Source organism: Triturus cristatus, chromosome 11, assembly GCF_964204655.1.
Source record: "Triturus cristatus chromosome 11, aTriCri1.1, whole genome shotgun sequence".
NCBI lineage: Eukaryota > Metazoa > Chordata > Amphibia > Caudata > Salamandridae > Triturus > Triturus cristatus.
Genome location: NC_140594.1, coordinates 660,037,868 through 660,061,487, shown reverse-complemented (window position 1 = coordinate 660,061,487; position 23,620 = coordinate 660,037,868).

Genomic DNA, 23,620 nt, shown 5'->3' with positions numbered 1-23,620 from the left:
AAAAAGCAGAGAAATATAAAGTGAGTGAGACAATTTGGGACATTGAGATGGGAAAAGAATTGAGAAATGGGGCTAGTCCAACTTTAGCTCTAGATGCACCACAGAAGGGTAAGCTGTGCATTACAAGAAGGAAGTCTCAATATGATACATACTTTGTTGGGACTAGTGAGTGTCATGATACATACTTCATTGCAACAGGATGGGGTTTCAGAGGTGGAGAAGATACAGTTTTTCCAGGAGTGTACTATGTTTGTGGGAACAAGGCTTATTACAAGTTGCCTGACCATTGGTATGGCACGTGTTATGTGGGCCTGGTCTTTCCAAAGATCTTTCATATAGATAGAATAGAAGATGTAGAACATATTAATTTACTAATGCGTTTCAAGAAAGAAACTTGGTCTGAAATAGTGGGTGACATTTTTGGGGCTTTAATTCCAGCAGTGGGAATTTCTTTAAATGCTTATGGAATTCGGAAACTGTCAACAGTGGTGGATCGCTTGTCGACAAATACCGCTGGAGGGTTTGTTTTGGTGAATACGGAATTGGTTGCCGTACGTGCCATGTCAATGCAAAATCGACTTGCCCTTGATAATCTATTGGCCAAGGAGGGTGGGGTTTGTGGGATGCTGAAAGTTCAACATTGTTGCACTTACATTCCTGACGAAAGCAAAGACCTGAAGGTCTATATCAAAAATATTACTGATTTGCATGAAGAATTAGTACCACTTGAAGCTGAAAGTATTTGGACTAAATTAGCTAATAAAGTGATAGCTGTTAAGAGTTTTATTGCAAAAATAGGTAGTACTATTATAGGTAAGATATTGTTTCCTTTATCTTGTATTATTGTTGCTTTATTGATACTTAGATTAGTGTGTGTGTGTTGTAAAAACAGGGGAGGGAAAAAGAGATTAATTAAAAGAGATAATGAAAAGAGAAACAAAAGGTTGAAAAGAGAACCACAAGAAATTGAATTAGAAGAATTGAGGGAGAGTGTCTACTTAGAAACAAAGAGGGATGATGAAAGAGTGACTGGTGTGTAGTGTTGTGTAAGGAGGAAAAGACATTTCCGATTTCTCCTAAAATGGGACTAAAATTTTACAATTTTTTTTTTTTTTTGTGTGGATTATTTGGTGATAAAATCACCAAAGGGGGGATTGCTAGAGCAGAGTTTTCTGTTTGAAAATTCATTGGGTTTTGAAGCTCTGGTTTGTCTATTTGTCATATTAATTTATTAATTATTAATTATTAATCATTTGTTTTGTGTAAGTGTTTTATACTGATCAACCTGTATGTTTTAACAAGAGAGAATTACACGTGGGAATGCATAAGTGTGCTGATTAACAATAACGTGCATGTTTACATGTTTAAACGTTGCTGAGTGCTGTTTATTTTAAGCACGAAACGCTTTCGAGTTAATGCTTTTCTATGTTGCAGAGGCTAGATAATTACATACACATAAGGGTATTAGTGGGGTTAACACTGTTTAATCACTATGCTGTGGTAATGTTGTTTTTGTCTCTTTCAATTAAGATGGTCTATTATGGCCTATTGAGGCCTAGCTAAAAGATGGCCGACATTTAGAGCCTGGTTTCGAGTGAGCGTTTGAAATGGAAAAGGCCTTGCTGAATATGGATGCGAGTCATCTGTCCACAGTCCTTGCCTGGTTAAAACTTTCCGTGAGGACAGCAGCAGTTCTGGGCATGTCTCCAGATGCTTTGGGACGACAGCCTTGGCAGCCTTGGAAAACAAAGGAGCTTTAAAGAAAGACTCTGAGCTCTGAGCTCATCGGAGGAAATGTGTGGAAGTTAAGAAGATACTTTTTAAATATTAGTTCCTGTTCTGTCTTTTTATTTTTGTGATTTTTCTGAGCGGAGATTTTTCTAAATGTAACGAAGCTTTCCTTCTCGCTTTGCTCGGAGACTCAGCGGATGCAATGAACATTTTTGTATCTTTCCTTTGTTTAAATCACTATAAAATTGTTAGCCTAGAGAGGGTTTTTGCCACTTGCCATTTGCCATTTGCCGCATCGCCACTTTGCCGTTTAAGGATCGATGCTGAGAGGACGGTGACTCGAGAGACTTTTGCTGAGAGACCTGTCCTGACCCATTCTGACTTTTAGCTAGAATAGGTAATTATGAGAACGATGATTTATTCTGATTTACTTTCTTTGACTAATTTTAGATAAAGTACCATAACTTTGAATACGGTGTTGGTTATTATTTATTGTCAATTATTGGGTACTCTATTTTGATTATTATGGTATAGATTGTTTCAGGACAGTTACAATAACCAGGTCTTATCGACCTCGATATAGATGCGGGGTGTTTAGGAGTTTTCTTTCCACAGGTTCAATGCTGGTAGAGTATTTGAGCGTATGTTAGTGAAATGGGCCCTAGTGTGTGATGAGTATATGTGCGTGTAACTGTGAAACTACTCTATCTGTGGAAGTAAGGATATTATATACACCCTGATCTCTATCACATGCAGAGTCACAGGAAGACCTGCCGGATAGCTCAATTGAGGAAATAGTGGAGGTACCACCAGCCCCAAGGCCGGTGCGATCCTGTAGGAAAACACAAATAAAACGGGGTGGGAAGCATAATAAAAAAAAAACTAGACCCAATTCAGCCAGTCTGCAATGGCTCAAGATCCTCTACACCTGGCAGAAATAATGAGGGTGATGTTAATCTAAATCTTGAGCAATTTGCTCTACTGATTAACACTTTGGAAGTGAAGATAGAGGCTAAATTAGAGGAGATGTTAAGACCATTGACACCTAAGCTTGACATTTTGGCATTGGAAGTAGATAGACTAGGTGGTCTGTTAACTTCACACTTGGCATCAGCTACCACGGCCAGAGCTAAGGTTGTGGAAAAGGGGCAGGAAACTATGATAGGGAATGCACAGCAGATTTCACAGCAAGTTGCTGTAGCAGTATCTGTTCCCCCTGTGACACCGGCCATACTTGCTCTGCCTACACATCCCACAATAGCTCCGGAGGGTAGACCTGATCTCATGCACATAAGGAAATGTCGCTATCCTAACCTCCCACCTGATTGCGCACCGTATGTGGTGGTGCTGACAAATGTTCCATCTTGTGATGACCACTCAGCTTTATTATATGGGGAATCCCACGCCTCATTCAAAAATAAAACAGTTGCATGGCTTAGGAAAAACTGTGGTTTTCCAATTGCATATTCGGACCAAATAATAGCAGTAAGAAGGGTGAATTGGGTTGGACCGTCTAGAAAAACAAGTAGTGGGCATTGCATTGTTGTCAATTTTAAGCATCCTCAACACGTGGCAACAGTTTTACTAAGAGCATCCTCACTAATGTGCAATATGAACAGTATATGTGTTCGCCCATTGGGCTATTTTTATGCACACCTGAGTAAAGACCCGCCTCCTCAAAGGAAAATTAGGCCAGCAAATCCAACTCAGACCCCTGCCTTGGATGCACCATACGAGTACAATGTTGTTCATCAACGTGGGTATGGGCCTCCTGTAGGAACACAGAATAGATTTCATTTTGTTGGTCATTGTAGTAATGGGTTTAATGTGGATATACAGAATAGATATGATGTTCTATCTGGCTTGGAGGCGTGCGACTGACGTGAGGCGTCTGTGGGCCAGGGTAATGTAATACCAGCTGAGACGGCACCCATTGAGATCACACAGGCTAAAGCAAGTTGTAATAATGGTATTTCTTGGAACATCGCGGGGCTGGCATCAGAGATGGCGGACGTCAATTGGATTATGTATATTAAGCAATTTATGATCATCTGCTTGCAGGAGACCTGGCTAGAGGATTGTGACTTTTCCTTGAAGGGTACAAGGCCTTTTATGTTCCTGCAATAGCATCAAGTAGAGGCAGGCCTAAGGGGGGTTTGGTGACTTTTATTTCTGTCACACTCTCTTGTAAAATTCGTAGAATTTTAACAGCAAACTCTGGATTTATGGGTTTAGTACTGAATGGAGAAAATTGTCTGGCTGGTTTGGTGAACTTTTATAATGCTGTCAATGTTAACACAGGTCCTAACCAAATATCTGCACTAAATGTATTTATTAATTCTTCATTGAGGGAATGCCTCCATAACCTTATGATTATGGGAGATTTTAATGTTCATCCTTGTGGCGACCCCCTGTCGAAATGTTTAATGGATCTGCAGTGTGACCGCCTTGGCGGGCTGCATTTGGAACATACGTTGGAAGGGGAACTTTTTAATGATTTATTGAGAAGTTTAGATCTTTCTTTGGCTATGGCACTGAGGGATCCCACAAAGTGCTTTGATACCCCAACTTTTAAAGGTCATGGGAGGGGTACTTTCATTGACTACGTATTACTCTCTTTGCCTATGCAGTCTTTTGTGGACTCTTTTACCATTGAACAAAGTGAATTCAGTGATCATAACCCACTCACTGTTCATTTGAAGGGTCCCTGGACAATTAAGGAAGACCGGAAATGTATTACTGGCAGGTTGAGCACAACCGATGGGAGACGGCATCTTAGATGGTCAATGATTACTCCAGACCTATTATACAAAAATATTAGGGATAACTGCACGGAGGATATTAAGAACTGCATTCAAGAAGGGGCAGACCCGTATCAGGTTCTTAGTGCTTTTCAAAGCTTGTCGGAGAAGGTGTCTGACCTGATGATGGTCCCAGTAAAGAACACAGAGAATGGGGGACCGAGATGGTTCAATCACGTTTGTTCCAAGGCGGCACGTAATCTAAGGATAGCCTTGGCAGCCAATCCTAGAATAAAAGCGAATGTTAAGTTGTGTCGCAAAGATTATAAGTCTGCCATCGCCCTACGCAAGGATCTTTTAAGAGTGGAGGCCTGGGATGAGATTCTTGATCCCTCTATTTTAAAATGCAGCTCTAGATTCTGGGCGGTAGTAAAAAAACCATTTTTGGTCCAGGATCCGGGTGATGGTCTAGAATGCTGCATAAAAAAGGAAGAGTGGGAATCACATTTTAAACAATTGTATAGCTGTGTGGTGCCTGAAAATGTTAACTTACTCGCTGGCAATAGTGGTGGAATTATCACGTTTGATAGAGGCGAGGTCTTGGAGGGTATAGAGGGACTCACAGCCAGGAAAGCTCCTGGCCCTGATGGAATCCCACTAGACTTATATAAGTCTGAACCTAGCTTTTGGGCACCCATTTTAGAGTCGGTCTTTAACGCAGCTGCTGAAATTGGCCGTCCCCTAGAATGGGGAGTATCAACAATTGTCCCTGTTTTTAAGACGGGGGATAGGGGCAGTCCTCTTTGTTATAGGCCAATTTCACTAGTAGACTCTATGGTGAAAGTAGTGGGGAGAATTCTGCTGCAGAGACTGACAAACTGGGCGCTGGAAAATAACATCATGTCCATCTCCCAGTATGGCTTCTGCAGTGGACGTTCTACTATAACTCAGTGCCTTAATCTTTTCTTAATACTAAGTAAATACACTGTTGTTCAGAAGGGCACTGTCCATCTCGCCTTCATGGATCTGTCATCAGCCTTCGACTGTGTCAACAGGGGAAGGCTGTGTCAGTCCATGAGGGAGAAGGGTGTGGATAGCGGGATTGTTAATTTTCTCGTAGACCTACACAGTAACACCAGTGCAAATGTTAGGTATTCATCGGACCTGTGTACTACTGGTAACTTTGATATTAAGAAGGGTGTGCTCCAAGGTTGTATTCTTGCCCCCTTCCTTTTTAATTTTTATATTAATGTGTTAGATATCGTTTTGCAGAAGGTACAGGCCGACTGTCCTAGAGTTGGTAGGCGGGGTATTCCTGTTCTTTTATATGCAGATGATGCGGTTTTAATCTCTAGAACCGAGAAGGTTCTCCAAGCTTTATTAAATGCTTTTAAATCGTTCATGACAGAAAGAGACCTAATGGTCAACAATTCTAAATCATTTATTATGCAAGTTGGCCTACAGCCAAGAAGGAACTTTGTATTTAAATTAGATGATGTATCTATCCCCATTTCGAAATCGTTCTCGTATCTCGGGGTCCTATTTGATACCAAACTAAGTTGGGGCCCCCTCCTGGCCAAAAAGAAAGGGGAACTGGCAAGGGTCAACGCTACCATTTTTAACTTTGCATCGAAATTGGGGAAGAAGCCCAACAATGCCATGATGAAACTCTATAATGCAAAATCAGTGGCAACTGCTGTTTATGGCAGTGAATTATGGGGCTATGTGGCTGTAGAACAGCTACAGGTGGCTGAAATGCCTTTATGAAGCGTCTTCTATGTGTTCCAATTGGTACATCTTATCTGGCAGTACATGAAGAATTGGGGGCACAATATTTATGTGACATTTTTTCCCTGCGCCCTTTGACTTGCTGGGTAAAACTGTGGTTGAACCAGGACATTCCATTAACCCGCTTGATTGTGAGTGATCTTGTGTCCCATGATAAGATAATGTGCATCCCCTGGTTAAAATATCTGAAATCCTGTTTCTCTCGACTTGGTTGTCTGGAGTTGTTTGAAAAACCAAGCGGGATCGTAAAAGGGGATGTGGAGGCAATTAAGCGTGCTTTTTATATGGGGAGAAAGGTACAACGAGAAGGAGAGGAGCTCCTGAAACACAGAATTAGGAAATATGTCATGTTAAAAACATGCGAGACAATGGAGCCATATCTGACGGGCTCATTTAGCTCCCACGAGAAGTTCCTGCTGACAAGATTCAGGTTAAATATCTTTCATCATCTGTTAATTAGACCTAAAACAGATATTTTTAACAAGGCTGCAGCTCCCTGTGGTTGCGACGGAAAGTCTCCACAGGATATGCTGCGTTTTATATTTTTATGTAAATTTTATGAATACCCACGCAAACGCTATCTGGTTGCTCTTTTAAAGAAACTTAATTTTAATCAGATCAGACCAGCACTAATGTATTTACAACTTTTGTACAGTGACAGTGATCTCCATGTAACTGAATTCTTAAAACTGTCTGTTAAATTGAGAATCTGTATGGACCATTGAGGTTGCCTCTTTACTGTTTGACTGCCTCATCTACTTCAGGAACCTACTATATGGATTATACTATATTTTGCGCTATTTGCATCTTCTTGATTATGAATTCATTGTACGGTTTTGGTGAAATCCTTGCTTTTTTTGTTGTTGCTTTTTTTTCTTTTTGTACATGATTTATGGCACTATTTAACATTTGTTTTTTAACTGTGATGTTTATATGCATACTTTTATGGTGTGAATCAAAATCGAAATAAAGTTTCTCTACTACTACTACTACTACTTTGCAGTGGTTTGGCTAGTTTTTGAGCTGAGTTTTGGAGTTTTGGACCCCAAGCAGTGGAACCACCTCCGAACAGGTTGATACGAGGGGCAGGACCCTTGATGGCTGTCTGACTACAGGGCTACCCCACAAATGTTGGTTTTCCACTTGGAGTCGATACCCCTCCCACAACGGGATGGAGTGACATATAAGACTAATTAGTCTATGTAAATTGATAAAGAGCGTTAGTTGCCCTTATCACCAGTAGCGTAGGGAAATCCCCTGCCCTACCCATACCAGGGGGCATTATATTCCGCCCTGAAGAAAGTCCAGCACCCTTCATGGGGCTTTACAGGACTGAAACATGTTGGCTATAGGGTCTTAGGACCATAATATCCCCACTGACCCTTAAACTTTATTTTATTATCACCCCCAGCAGTTCCAAGAATAAAAGGGATACTGGGAACTACTGTCGGTTTTTAATCTTTATCCCCCTGGCCAAAAACATCTTCTTAAGAGATCCCTGGAATATGGTTGAGCCCACCTCGACTTGTAGGCGTCGAGGTGTCCCAATGATGAAGCATGACACCACTTGGGTGTGTGAGGGAATATAAAACAAAAGGAGTTGCCTCCTTTCCCACTTATTAGTGGTGGTCTTTTCTGACTTCACTTAGGGACCTCAACACCTGGGAGCTCTAGGTCTGTTCAAATACAACTCGCAACCTCATTACGAGTTGTTAGTGGGGAGTACTTCTGGTAAAGTAGTTTTTGAGCAACACATCTCACTCAATACAGCTGCCCCCTTTTAAGTCTAACACACATCTGTCACATTCTAGGGTTCCCAGGGGTCTTCCCTGAGCCCCACATTGTTCAATATATGTGTCATCTCTGGCAGGCATTGTTAAAGCCTGGGGATTTGCGATCTTTACTTATGCCGATGATACTCAGCTTATTATTTTCATTGATGATAGGCATACTGAGACAAGAGGGAATCTAAGTATGCTACCTTTTTGAAGTAGCAAGGTGGATGCAGGGTCTCTGTCTGAAACTTAATGCAAGCAAAACTGAAATTCTGCTCTTTAATGGGGCTTGCAGAGTTTGGAATAACTCTTGGTGGCCTTTGATGTTAGGCCCTGCTCCAAGGCCAAAGAAGGCCGCTAAGAATTTGGGCATTCTAATTGATGACTATGTATGCCGGGTCAGGAAAATGCTGTGTGCTGGAGTTGTTTGGACTCCTACGTACTCTTTGCAAACTATTTTGGTGGATTCCTGTAGCGTGGCGGGAGAATGTTGTACACGCACTGATTGTGAGTAGGCTAGATTATGGCAATGGGTTGTATCTAGTAATGGCTGACCACTTGTTAACGAATCTATTCAAAATGTGGCAGCAATATTGATTTGTAATAGCCCTAGTAGGGGTTAGGCTACCGCCTGCTTAAATTCCCTTCACTGGCTTCCAGTTCATAAGAGAGCCACCTTCTAGCTACTCTGCCATGTGCATTAAGCGCTTTATGACACCGGTCCTGTGACTTTGTGTGACCGAGTTGCTTTCTATAAGCCAGTGTGTGAATTCTGCACTTCTAAACAGGCTCTGGTATACAGCAAATGAATTAGGAATTCTAGAGTGGGCGGCCACTCCTTTAACTTTTTGGCAGCTTTTTACTGGAATACCCTGCATCTCCAGCTATGCCTGACTTCAAATCTGTTTACATTTCGGAAGATGTTGAAGATTTGGCAGTTTCCACTTTAATGTCTTCTGCATTGTATTGTGAAAGTGAGGTCTATGAGGTTCAAGAGGGATATTCAGATAATGTATTAAGGACATTTTATGTTTCTTCTGAGTCACAAAGACTGACTTTGGGGCTTGACCATCCATACTAGGAGGGTCTGAGCGCAAGTATACCCTTTGCTCTTGCGCTCAGGCTGTTTATGTCCTTGTAGTCTTCAACCCCTGCTGGAAGGGTCCCATTCTCCACTCTTCTGCAACACTTGTCTGCAGCCTAGGCCGCTCCTTGAGCCATTCCCCATTCCTTCACTGTGGCTTTCATGGCCTGCCATATGAATCACCTCCAAAATCTGACTCACCATAGATATGTCTTTTTTAAAATTGACAACTTCCCCATCTCACCCCAAACAGCCTTACCTGGACCCCACCGCCACTTGTAACCCTACACTGTGCACCTTATGTCAGATTCAGCTTGTATCGCAGAGACTCTATTAATTTCTACAATGGATTTAACAGTTGGAAGGGGGGAATATTCCTGTGTTGAAAAATGAGTACTTAGGCCCACTGGTGGGCTTGGGCAATGGTCGAGGTATTGGTGTACTAACCTTTGTTTGCCCCACAAGTAGAATTTAAAAATTCATTTTGTTTGATGTTGTCATTTAGTTTGTCCAATATACATTGTTCTTTGGTTGGTTCCCCAGATGTCAACCTTGCCAGGTATTAGCTTCCTTATTAGAGATGACTTGTTGTGCCCCAGCAAATACATTTCCCTCCAGGAACAACTACTTTGGCAATAACACACTCCTGATGCATCCACCCCCAAGGTGGAGAACACAACAAAAACTTATTCAGATGCACTATGTTTCTGTTCCTTCCCTCGGGACTCAGTGTTTGTGTTTCAAAATACCTCATAAATATTGTTCCCATAAGAAAAAGGGCAAAATATCGAGAAGATAAGTGTACATAGGTAAGTATATACCTCCTATTTCTAACTCCACATCTACACAGCTTGAAGAAATATGCATATACATATATTTTCAAGGCACTATATATATATATATATATATGTGAAATTAAGTAAATGATATTTGCATCTATATTCTTACCTTGTTGATATTTTGGTCATCGACATTTTCGTCAACATATTATGGTAGCACGATACTTTTTAAGTAATACCATCTCAGGTGAGAACCAAATTATGCTGCAAGACAAGGCAAACTATGTGGCACATTAAGGCACTTTTTATTATTTTATCATATGTATGCATGTTTATGCTAACTGGGCAAAGGTTTCACATTGTTAGATCCATCGAACTTAACACCAAATACAGCAATAGGCAACTGAGAGTTCCCCAGCCAACCTCTGCAAAGCGCCCATCACAGCACGGCCACACGTGTGCCTGTTTGAAATAAAAACATGTTTTTCTTAAAATCGGCAAATCACGCTGCAGATGATGGATTATGTTGCAAATAAGGCGAAAAACCATAGTTTTGTGAAAATGCAGTGGACTCTGAATAGCATCATTCCTGGGGCCCTGCCTACAGCTCTTCTTTGACACTTTCACTGATGTTTGAAAGTCCAAGAGAATGACCCTCGATTTAGACTCAAGTCGTCCTTGTGTGACTTCCTAATATTACGCTATTTCACTTTCTGTAAAACTGTTTGAGAAGGATAGACATGCTTCAGGATATTTTTTAATCAGGCAATTTCAGAAACTGACTTGGCTCACTCTAACAACATCACCCAGCACACATTAGGGTACATCCTGAGGTCTACATAACAGACCTTTTTTACCGAATCTCAAAAGAACATTTTCTTTGTTTCTGGTGTATTTCACCGAACGTCTGCTTTTAGGTAAGAGGCTACCGTTTCTGTTGCATCAGAGGTTTATTACGCCATTAGTGTGGTATTACTCGGTTGGTATGGCTGGGTACTATTTCCATGTGTTTTTGGTTCTTAGAAAACTCTGGTTAATATGTCACCAGGGAGCATGGCGATAGTGTGGGTCAGGGACACCACACGCGCTCACGGAGCTTATGTTTACTCTAACATGAAATCAGAAATAGAAAAAAAAACGAGGCAAATCAGAGCAAGAAACACAGTGTCATCTTAAGGATTTTTGGTTGCCCAGAGTCAAGACACACTTTGGAGGCGAGCTTCTGCTAATTCAGGCCGGACCATGCCACACAAACTTTCAGAAACGAGTGTCACTGAAAAACAGCTGAAATACTTCTTGCACAGGCCCAAAATTCCTTAAGCCTTTCAAAGGGAGTCAGAGAAGTGGCAAGTAGAGAGAAGGAGGAAGGTTGCGATACAGAAGTAGACAGAGGTAAGATAAAGTCAACTTCCCTGGAAGTACCTTGAAAGATGGGGCAACGGGCAATTGCCCACTTTGCTCATGCCTTAAGTTTAAATGTCTCTTCCAAAAGGAGAGCCCTCAAAGATGCTGATGAATAAAACTAATACGGAAATTCACACAGGACAAAATACTTTGTGCCCAAGGATGGAACCTGGGTAAACTGTGCAGTATCAGAACAACGGCTCCATATGACTCGTCTGGTCCATCTGTGAACACCTCTATTAGCTACACTTTGTTTACAGCAAAAAATAAAAACACAGCTTTTCAAAATGCAACAATTGTACTCTTTGATAACCCTATGGTTAATGTTACATCTTCCAACAGAGCAGTTGACACAGAGGTCATAAGTGCAAGTGCTGTGATTAATAAAATATAATACACATATTGTGGGACATTGGGTTACTGGTTGGGGAGCGTGAACCCTACTCAAGCAGCAACCACAATCCCTATCAGGGTGAAGTCACAAGCAACCTCAAATTAACTTGTCCTTAACCCTCTGGTAGCTTGCCACAAAAGCAATCAGACTTAACTTAGAGGCAATGTATAAAGTAATTATGCAGCACTTCAAACAGTAATAAAGTGAAAACACAACACATGAAAAATCCCACACCAATTTGGATCGATAGAGTAAAATTTAATAAATGATTTGAGACCAAAATGACAAAAATCCAATCAGTAGAACCGGACATGTGCAATTTTAAAGATTTAAGTGAATATAGTGCCTAGAAGCATAAAGCACTTACTGTGGTTTTCTGGTTGAGACGCACATGGACAGAGTCACAAGTTAAGGCCAGACATGATGGAGCACAGGCCGGATACATGGACCAAGCTAGGCCCACTGAACAGAGTACCTTAAATACTGGCTGTGGAGCGTTGTTAGTACCCTCATCGAAGATGTGTTGTGCAGCAGCGGTTCCGCAGAGCTACGGGGCTGCTATGCAGAGTCCTGCGTCATTGTCAAGGAAGCCATCAATGAGGGCTTGTTATGTGGAGTCCAGGGTCAAGGATGCACCATCAGAGGAGGCTACAGGCTATAATGCGAGGTCCAGCGTCTGGAATGCATTGTGTACTGGCAGTTTTGATGTGGATGCACAGAGATGCGTCACGATGCGCAGTTCTGCTGACAGGACCACAGCTGCACTAGCAGAACACCTTCAGGCCCACTTCATAAGGTCCAGGACTTGGGTGGCACCAGGTGGGGGGTAGGACTCACAGCAGGCAGAGTCAGGTGCTGGGGTCAATGTGGTTGGAGCTTTTTCTGTTCCTAAGGTTCTGATCAGGAGGCAAGTCAAAAAGCCCTTGGAGTCACTCCAGCAGTTCACAGTTCAAGATGCAGGTCCAGGCTTTCTTACTCTGGCAGCATCTCATCAGGGCAGCTGGGCTACAGGGGAAACAACCCTAACAATGCGGGCATCACATCGCGATGCCATTACAACGTGGTCGTAAAATCACAATGTCATTACTACGCAAGTCGTTACATCGACTTGCAGTAGATCCATGCTAACATTAGAAATAGTATAGTTTACTATTCCAACACATTCTCTACTGTTACGTACGCTGGAGTTGGAATAGTAAATTATACATTTCTAATGTCAGCGCACCATCTACTGCAAGTTGATGTAATGACTTGCGCAGTAACGGCTTTGCGTGGTAACAACGCGGTCATTGTAATGACCGCGTTGTAATGGCATGCAGAGTAATGGCTTGCGTTGTAAAGAGTCATATTTAGCTACAGGGCAACAGAGTAGCAGTCCTTCTTGCAGAGCAGCACAGCAGTCTTCTGAGCCTTCCACAGGTCAAGAGGTGTACCGAACGGTTGGATCTGAGGATCCACTATTTATACCTGGTGCCCACTTTGCTGTAGGAGAAGGCTCTGAGGTTTCCACCCCCAGAGGTGTCTGGAAATTCATGCCTCCCTTCCTGACCCCAGCATGTCTGGGGGAACAAAAACGTGTCAAACCATTTGTGAGTGTGTGCAGGTAGAGCTTTTGTGGTATGCAAGTGTGGTAGGTGACAGTCCCCCCCCTCGTCAAGTCAGAGATGGCCCATTCAGCAAACACCTATTCCCCCTTGTCTCGCTGGAAGCAATGCACAAAGACCATACTTAGTCATGGGAGGAAGGATACAGGCTGCAGGCACCAAATAGTTAGGACAAGAAAACAAAAACTTTCTAAAAGTGACATTTTCAGAATAGTAACTTAAAATACAACTTTTCCATGAAAGAGGGTTTTAAATTACAATTCTTTAGACGCCAAACTCAACCTTCCTACCTACTCCCAATTGAAAGTTATCACTTATCAAATGTAATAAGGTAACTCAATGTTATCTCATGGAGAAGGTAGGCCTTGCAGTAGTGAAAAACAAATTTAGGGGGTTTTCACTACCAGGACATGTAAAACTTAAAAGTACATGTCCAACTTTTTAAATACGCTGAACACTGCCCTGCGGGCTATTTATGATCTACGCTAGGGGGAGACATATATGTATTTAAAAAAACGTTTATGCCTGACAAAAGGTTTATTTTGCCGGTTGAAATGGCAGTTTAAAACTGCACACACAGGCTGCAATGGCAGGCATGAGACATGTTTAAAGAGCTACTTAAATGGGTGGCACAATCAGTGCTGCAGGCCCACTATCATTTTATTTACAGGCCCTGTGTACATGCAGTACCACATTACTAAGGAGTTACAAATACATTAAATGTGCCAATTGTGGGTGTAAGGCACTTTTGTTTATAGAAGAGAGCACAAGCCCTTTAGCACTGGTTAGCGGTGGTAAAGTGCACAGATTCCTAACGCCAGCAAAAACAAAGTTAGTAAAACAGGAGTATGGAAGGGAAAAAGTTAGGGAAAGCCCCGCCAAAGATGTCAGGTCCAGCACAAATATACAAAAATACAAAATAGAGATATCCCTTGTTTTCACAAAATATATACTTCAACACAAATATTATCCCATGTATATGATAACTTCATTGAAGGACAGTACTTGTTTCAATGTCGACGTTACAACCCAAATTCAAAATCCAATGGGTCTCCTAAGGACAAAAACTGCCATCTGACACAACAGCTCACGAATGTAGACACTACTTGAATATGGAGAGGTTGTGAATTTGCAAGGTAATATCAATGATTATCACAAGAAGAGGTCAGTTGGTCTGGTGTTGGTTACCAGTTTTTTGTCTTTGTCAATGCGTGTTTGGTTTTTTCATGCTTTATTGTTGGGGATGCTACTGGGCCCCAACGCACATGGCAGACCTGAAGGTACAATGAAACACATGTATGAGGGGTGTCTCCCTTTCCTCACTCTAAATAAATGAGTTTGGCACACCACCCTCTTATGAACATGCTCCACTATTCACATAAAATTATTCATGTTTTTGTTCCCACACAAGTCATTCACCCCCTAGAAGGCCCCAATGAGACTGTCTTACATGTTGCTTGGTACAGAGAGTTCATTAGGACAAGCCTCGATTAACCTGTTGTATCCTTTTATAAGTGCTCTGGCAAATCTACCAATTGCCATTGGCTTTATCTTGTGCCAATCTGAAATGTTGGCCACCTATTGGTCCATTTCTCTCAACTGTCCCTCTTTTGGGTATCTGTTTCAGCGGAGGCGAATTCACTAAGGCATTGTTTATGTTGGCCGTAGCATGCTTCTTCTCGCACAGTGCTCGATTGCCCCTCCTCCCTTGTCGCAGAGTGCTCGATGGCCCCTCCTCTGCAGAGCAACACTGACGAACCACTCACACGTGCCGCCTCTGACCCAGAAGGGAAAGTACTGTCCTGCGCATGCAGTCGAAACACAACAAATCGCTTTTACTCACACACACTATAACGCACTGCCAGCCGTGCATGCACAACACTTACTTTTACAAAAACAAGGGAACCCAGAAGGTAGATAAGGACCTTGGGTAACAGTTTAGTATTAGAATAGTGGTCCTTAAATGCAACAGCGTTTTGAGCATCGATCTCACATAATTCTGTGCATCGCCACATGCGAATTTATTGAATATACTATCACGTATTGCTGAAAAACGCTTGAATATCTTCACCACCTTATCCACAGAACCATCATTACTGCGGCTCCGGCCCCTCCTGAGTCCTTGTACAGCTATCCTTTTCCCGCAAGCACTATCCAGGCTATTTTCATTGATTCAGGTTTGCACCTTAACTGTCCTGATGATGATCCTATTATTGTTTTTAAAGTATCGAAACATTGTTGACTAATGTAAACAGTTTGCACGTTAATCGCACATGATAAAAAAAGTGTAGTTACTGTTTCTCTAAGCTTGTTAGAAATTGTGCTCAATATTCCACAAGCTACCCCATCTTGCCTGATATGTTTTTGTTCTAAATGTATTTGTCATGTGTTCATGTAGGATGCAGGATTGTGTCCCACGTAATTGCTACGATTGTATTTTTGTTCTTTGAAATTTTTGATTTAATAAATTGATTGTCCGGCTGGATACTCGCATTATAGTACTGATTCAACTCTATAACTATCCTATTTACTTAACTGTTGCGTTTAAGGACCACTGTTCTAATACTTAGCCGTGCATGCACAAAGCACAGGATTTCAATCAATACGTGATTTGAATGTTGCTGTGTCTAATCATGTGTGAAGTGCTTTTGACGACTAGAGGCAGCACATTATGGGGTTTTTTTAAGTTCAGAAAGTAAGTTTATTAAGAAAACAAGTGATACAGTGCAGTACAATATAAGGGGTGTAGAGAAACAGAAAAAGGGGAACATAAAAGTTAAACGTATCACGTAAACCTATCTAGGTTGGCATGAAAAGGCATTAAAATATCAATATATATGTAAGTCACATTGGATCGCATATAACAACCATGTAGCAATATAGCTTTAACCAAAGTATAACAACATATTATAATATAGTAATGTCTAAGATATGGAATATCATGGAGGTCGAGCAACATCTTGTTGAGCAGGAGACAAGGAGAAGGAGCGTTTAGCACTACAATCAATGAACAATGTAACAGGTGACCATATAATGAAGCGCTTCATGGCTAGATGAATGGGATGAACATATGCTGTATCCAATCTGTGATGGTAACACACTGCATACCACCAAGCCTGAAGCGATAACTTTGTAAAGTCCTTCCAGTTTTTACTGATCTGTTGAAAGGCAACTGCCAACAATAACTCTACAATCTTAGTATTGGAAGTATGATCCTACCAGATAGGAGTTAAGCTACCCAATAATATATGTGTGATAGAGAAAGGTAAATTGGAGTTGAAAATAGAGTTAATTTGACCCCAGACAGATTTCCAGAAGTTATGTAGGTGAGGGCAAGTAAAAAGCAGGTGTTTTAAATCAGCTAGTGGAGAGGAGCAGGACCAACAGGTGTCTGGTACTGTGACATGCCATTTGCGTAGTACAGCTGGGTGTAGCAAAAGCCTGTTCTAGATAAAGAATAATGTTTGCATAACATTTGCCGCTCTAGAAGTTTTACGAATTTTAGACCATATTTTGAAGGCTAGTCAACCCCAAGATATTCCTCCCAAGACATTTCAACTGTGGTCTTTGCTCTAACGAGTTGCGAGGATCGTTTATGAACATAAATATTGCCTGCTTTAGGAGATTAAAGTAGAAAAGACCATAAACTGTTAACCGGGGGAGTTGTTGGGTGTATTTGAATTTGAGTGTATGCAGTTAAAAGGGCTTGCGAGATTAAATTATATTTGGAATGAAAGGAAGGGGGTAAATGAAATAGTTGACTAGCCTCGGAGAAAGACAAGATCCTATTTTGAGAAAACAGTTGATACGTCCAAATTAGGCCTCTGTTTCTCCAAGATTTCCACTAAAAAGGTTTCCCGCCAATTAAAATAGATGTGTTATGCCATAAAGACGAGTTAAGAAAGGAATCTAGATCGGTAGGAGATGGAGATGAAGAGAGACGCAGAAGTTTGCAAGTGTATTTGGAAATAGGAGTAGATAAAGATGGTGGTCTACGGGTAAAGGAGAGAAATTCCTTAAAAGAGAAAGGGGAAAGAAAGGAGCGTTCAAGCAATACCCACATAGGACATTCGAAAGAATGAATGAATGAATGAGGGTATGTGTAAAGTGCAACGTTCACTCCAAGGAGCATCTTGGCGCTAGCGAGACAGTATCTGATACTCTGTAATAAGGGAAAAACCAAGTTAAAATACTGGAATCAGGGTATTAAATGAGAGATAAAACAGTGTCATCTAGAAAGGTAAAAATCCAGGTCTATAAAAGCTTCTTAAAAGTGGGTTCGATGTGTGTGTGTCTAAGCTGGGTGGGCAAGGATTTCCATGCTTTTGTTCCTAACACCGCCATTGTCTTTCCCCCTCTCGTTTTCAATTTAAAGGTGGGGGTGCTAACAGATTCTCTGCGGATGACCGCAGGACTCGATTAGTAGTGTATGGTGTAATTCTTGATCTTAGGTATCCTGGTCCTGTGGCTCTTGTGGCTCTATAATTAATAGTCAGGATTTTGAAGAGAATCCTCTTATGAATAGGAAGCCAGTGAAGAGTTCTCAGTGTTGCTGCTGAAGGGGAGCCTTTGGCAATTTCAGTACCAACCTCGCTGCAGTATTCTGGACAATCTGCAATCATTTCAAGACCGTCTTTTTCGTTCCTGAGTACAGACTATTTCAATAGTCCAAACGAGATAGAATTAAAGCGGCTGTAACCGTTTTCCTAGTGGGTAACGGAAGAAGATAAAAAAACTTTCTCAGGGTTTTTATCGTTTGGAAGCAGGTACCCGCCACCGCAAGTGCTTGCTTGTGGAAAGATAAAGTGGAATCAAACTTGATCCCTAAGTTTCTCACCGTATCCACTGTCTTGGGAGGCGGGCTGAATTAGAAGGCCACCAGTGAATTGGGGAAAATGAATTAATTTTCTCAAACAACATTATTTCTGTTTTTGAACTGTTGCATTTAAGATGATTCAGTTTCATCCAGTCCATCGCTGCTGTTAGGCAGTGATTACATTTCTCTTCCGCTACTGAAGAGTTTTTTTCAAGAGTAAAAATCAACAGTGTATCTTCGGCATAGGCTAGGGATTCAACATCAAATGTGGATAGCAGGGTGAGGAGTGGTGCCATTTAGATAGTAAAAAGAGTTGGACTCAGGGATGAACCCTCAGGTACCCCTAAAGACACCTGTTTTCCCTCAGATTTATAACTACCCAGTGTTATTATCTGGTGCCTGTTTTCCAAAAAAGATGTGATCCATGCTAATGCGTTGTTCTTGATTCCGCTATATGCAAGCCTATCTCTCAAAATAACATGAGAGACGGTATCGAACGCAGCCAACAAGTCCAACAAAACCAGCACTGCATCCTTGCCTTGGTCAAGGGCCAGTTTCAGAGTTTCGGATGTATGGAGCAGTACTGACTCTGTTGAATGGCCCGGTCTGTAGCCCGATTGCTTGGGGTGGAATATATTGGTATTTTGTAAGAAATTATTTATTTGTGTATTTACTAATTTCTCAGTGATTTTACTCAGGCAGGGCAGTAGTGAGATTGGTCTGAGATTAGAAAGAGTGGTAGGGTCAGGGATTTTCTTTTTTTGAAGAGGCTTAACAGCTGCAATTTTCCAATTTTCAGGAACTTTCGCTAGCCTGAAAGTTGAATTAATTATCTGATTGACAGTTGGATTTATGATATCTACCAGTGCATGTAGAACTTTTGGGGGACAGGGATCAAACAGTGAATCTGACTTACAGGAAAGAATAGCTTGTCTAGATTATTCCAAATTGATCTCTTGAAAACAGGTGAATTCGCTATTATTTTCCTGAAGTTGATTGTCATTAGGAGAAATACCGTCCGTAAAATCTTTCCTTAAGTCTATGATTTTTTTCCTCAAAGAAATCAGCGATTTGATCACATAGATCCTGTGAAGGAGGAATTTCTTGTTCAAGACAATTTGGATTAATAAAAGATTTAACAATATTAAAAATTGTTTTTTGATTGTCAGCATTATTAATTAAATTAGAGTAGTATGCTCTCTTTTCTACTCTAATTTGCTGATGGTATGCTCTGAGTGCTGATTTAAAAGACTCCATAACGTCTGGTTTGTAGTCTTTTCTCCATAGTTTTTCCAGTTTTTTACATTCACTTTGTAGGTCTTTTAGATGGGGATTGAACCAAGGGGTTGACTCTTTCTTACTACTATTTTTCCTTAAAAGGGATATGGGTGCCAGAGTATTTGCCAGGGACAACATCCAATCATTGAAGAGATCATTGTCGATTGAAGGGTTTCCTGTAAGAATAGGTTTCCTGGCTTCTGCTATATTTTGGAGGTCGGGATTTGAGATCATGCTATTCCATCTCCGAGTTTGAGCACAACCCTGTTGGCTAAGATATCTTTCTTGTGGAGCATTTTTCTGGTCGAATTTAAAGGGGATTAGCTTGTGGTCTGACCATGTTAAAGGAACTGGGGGGCCGATGGTTAGGCTGACAGTGTTGGTACATATCCCATCAAGGGTATGACCTGCACAGTGTGTGGACCCCTCTACCTGTTGCTTTAGCCCCAGGGTGTTTTCTAATGTCTATAAAAGGTTTTGTATTAGAATGGTCAGCTGGTTCAAGATGGAGATTAAAATCACCTAAGATAGTAAAATTGGAGTACCTGGCCACTAGGGGGCTTATACTTTTCCCTAGGGTATCTAGAAAATCAAGACCGGATCCTGGGGGCCTAAAAATTAGAGCTCCTGCAAACATAGTGCAACTGTCTAGCTTAAAGCAAAAACCAAGACTTTCCGCCTTCTTTAGTTCATTAATGTTGAAGGTAGAGCATTTCAGATAATCTTTGTAAATTATGGCTATGCCTCCTCCTCTTTGCCCAGTTCTGTCCAGTCTGGAGATGGTGTGGCCGGGAGGAAGGGCTTGCACTACATCTGGATTTGAACATTCTATTAATCAGGTTTCTGTGATAAAGAGGCAATCCAGATTCTGATTTACCAGCATGTCCTGGATATGCAGTGCATTTTTAGCTAGATCTAGCATTTATAAGTCCACAGCACACCTTTTGTACATTAATCTTACTCTCAGGGGGAACAGTACGTCCGGCTGCCCTATTGTACTTATGATTGAAGGTAAGATTGCATGTGCGGCAGACCAAGGGGCCTTTACTGTACTCCATATGCATGAGAGCTTGACATATGTTGTCTGAGTTAAGTGTCAAGCGCTCTTCCCTAGTATATGAGAGCTCCGGTCCAAAACCGGCAGCATTTCTGGCCTGGGCGCTGATCGGGCGCAGACGGGCTTGCCTTTGGCGCGTCTTTGGAACACCCGCTGCAGCATCTGATTTAAATCCCCTCGGGTCTCCCGCCACTTGCACTGCAACAGCAGGAAGTGGGTGTCTCCTCTGTGGGAGAGGCTGCATTTCTCTGCTCGATCGGCGATAGTAACGCCGCGGCAGACCGGAAACGCAGTCTCTAAACATGCTAAAAATTAAATACTGTTCAAAGCAACGCAATTTTTAAAGAGCAATGCGGCGTATACGTAAGCCAAAAACCTCTCCTAACTTGTACTGGGGAAAAGGTGAGTGCCCTAAAACATTAAGAAGAACAAGTGCAGCAATTACATAAAAGTGATTTAAAAGCAATGGTTTATAAATACAAACTATTTCAGCGTTTACGTCTTCCTACTGTCAGACCTTTGTCCGCTGAATGAAGAGTCAAAAAGCCATCTCGAAGCTTGGCGAAGTAGGAAAGATCTGTGATGAGTGGGGAAATCAGGACAGTGAACCCCACCTTCTGCTTTAGGTTTTGTTAAGCGCAACAAGGACATGTGAGGCGATTTTTTGTTCCACAGGAAAGATGATAATATAGAGTTCATTTTTGATTTTTTTAAAGGGCCGGGAATAGCAATATTAGAAATGGTGAATAAAACTAATGAAGCCAGCATCGTCTTAATGGTATCTAAACCCACCAAGAGAGATATAGTGGGTGCCATTTAGTAGTTAGAGAGGACATTTTTTGTAAATAATTCTCCATGCAAAGAGATAGCGTTGACGAAATTAAAGGGGTGAAGTGCAGACCTAAATATTTAATGTGCTGTGAGTTCCAAGCAAAATTAGAGGAGCTAAAATCATCTTTGAATGTATATTTGGTTAGAGGCAATATTTCACACTTATCGCGGTTGAGCTTATAACCAGAGACAGTAGCAAAAAGTTCTACCTCTTTTAAGAAAGCAGGGACAGAAGATTGAGGTTCAGAAAGAAATAATAAGATGTCATCAGCGTAAGCTGCTAACTTAACTTGGCTGTCTTTAGTTTTAAATCCGTTTATGTCAACATTTTGGTGAATCCTGGACAGAAAAGGTTCAGAGGCTAGATTAAAAAGGAACGGAGATAATGGGCAACCTTGACTCACCACCCTATTTAACTCAAAATAGGGAGATGAGATAACATTCACAAAAACAGCTGCTCGAGGATTAGAATATAGGATAGAAATGAGAGAAATAATTTTAGAGCCAAAACCTAACCATTTAAATGTGTGAAAGAGGTATGACCAATTTACTCGATCAAATGACTTCTCTGCATCCAAGGCTATTGCAGCTGAAGAATGGGGTAGGTGTGGGGCTTTTGATAAAATATCGAAGAATAAACAAGTATTATCAGAGAGGAGACATACTTTAACAAAACCAGATTGTTCTGCGCCTAATAATTGGGGGAGGAATGATTCGAGTCGAATAGCCAGAGCTTTGGAATTTTTTTTATCATCAATATTTATGAGAGAAATGCATCTATAATTCTTGCAATAATTCACGTCCTTCCCATCTTTGGGTATTAGACAAATAGGAGCTTCTAAAAAGGACCCTGAAGATTCTCTAGATTGTGTAAAAAAATGTAAGAGATTGAGTAATTTAGGAAGAAGGATAGGAGCGAAGTGAGTAAACAATTCCACTGTAAATCCATCAGGACTCGGGGCTTTGTCTTTCTTAAGTGATTGTAAAGCACTAAGAAGTTCTTGTTGTGATAAGTCAGCTTCTAATGGAGTAAAATCAATATGAGTATTAAAAAATGTGTGCATACCTGAAAGAAAATGTGTAATATGAGTTTCTGGGGGGTGGTCTCAGGAGAGTATAATGATTTATAAAAAAGGAGGAATTCATTTAATATTTCTGGATCCTTGGTTCGTAGTATGTTGTGTTCATCAAAAATAGCTTCAATATCAAACTTGTTATAGTTATTTTTTAAATAATTTGCCAAAAGCTTGCCAGCTTTATTTTGACCACCATAGTACATTGCACTAGACTTCAAGAGATATAACAAGGCATTATCTGTTGATTCTTTATTAAATTGAAATTTTTTCTTAATAATTATGAGAGACAATTTTTGAATTTTGAAGAGTAGTAGTACTAGTAGTACTAGCCTCTTTATGTCAGCCAAAAGATCGCTGGTAACCTTACGGGCATTTTTACGTTTTCTGGAAACAAAGCCAATGATGACATATCTGGCAGCTGTTTTAAATGCATCCCAAACAACGGAAAAGTGAAGCTTGTCAGTCTGGTTAAAGGAAAAATACTCATTAATAAAAGGAGACAAAAGAGAAGTGAACATTTTTGTCAAGAAGAAGTGAGTTATTAAATCTCCATCTTCTAGGTAAGTTGGATTTTGAAACTATATCCAATTGAATGGAAATAGGAGCATGGTCTGAGATCAAAATAGAGCCAATATCAGCGCTTCTTAAAGTTTGGGATATATCGTGTGAGACAAAAAAATAATCCAATCTGGATTGAGTTTGGTGGGATGAGGAGAAGAACGTGAATTATCTGGTGGTGGGATTGCAAATTCTCCAGGCATCAATAAGTTTATATTGCTGAATAGTTTGAATGAATAATTTATGGGCTTTATGCGGTTTAAAGGAAACCAGTGAATTTCGGTCTGTAAAGGGAGCCAACACTTGGTTACAGTCCCCAGCAAGGATAAAGTTGACATCAATACACAAGGAAATTTGCTGAGATAAAGAAGACCAAAACAGAGGATCTCCGTTAGTGGGTGCATGAACATTAAACAAAGATATCGGTACACCTCTCACTTGTATTTTAGTATATAACCATCTACCTTCATCATCAGACTGTTGAGATAGCAAATTAATATTTAATGATTTATGGCAACGAGTAATAACACCATTGCGTTTATCATCACCCGGAGAAAAAAAGACATCTCCGACCCAACCCCTCTTCAACTTCAAAGATTCTACAGCATTTAAATGGGATTCCTGTAAGCAAACAATATCTGCTCCTAACTTGGATAAATGCGTTAAAACTCGTTGTCGTTTGATGGGAGAGTTCAGACCTCTGA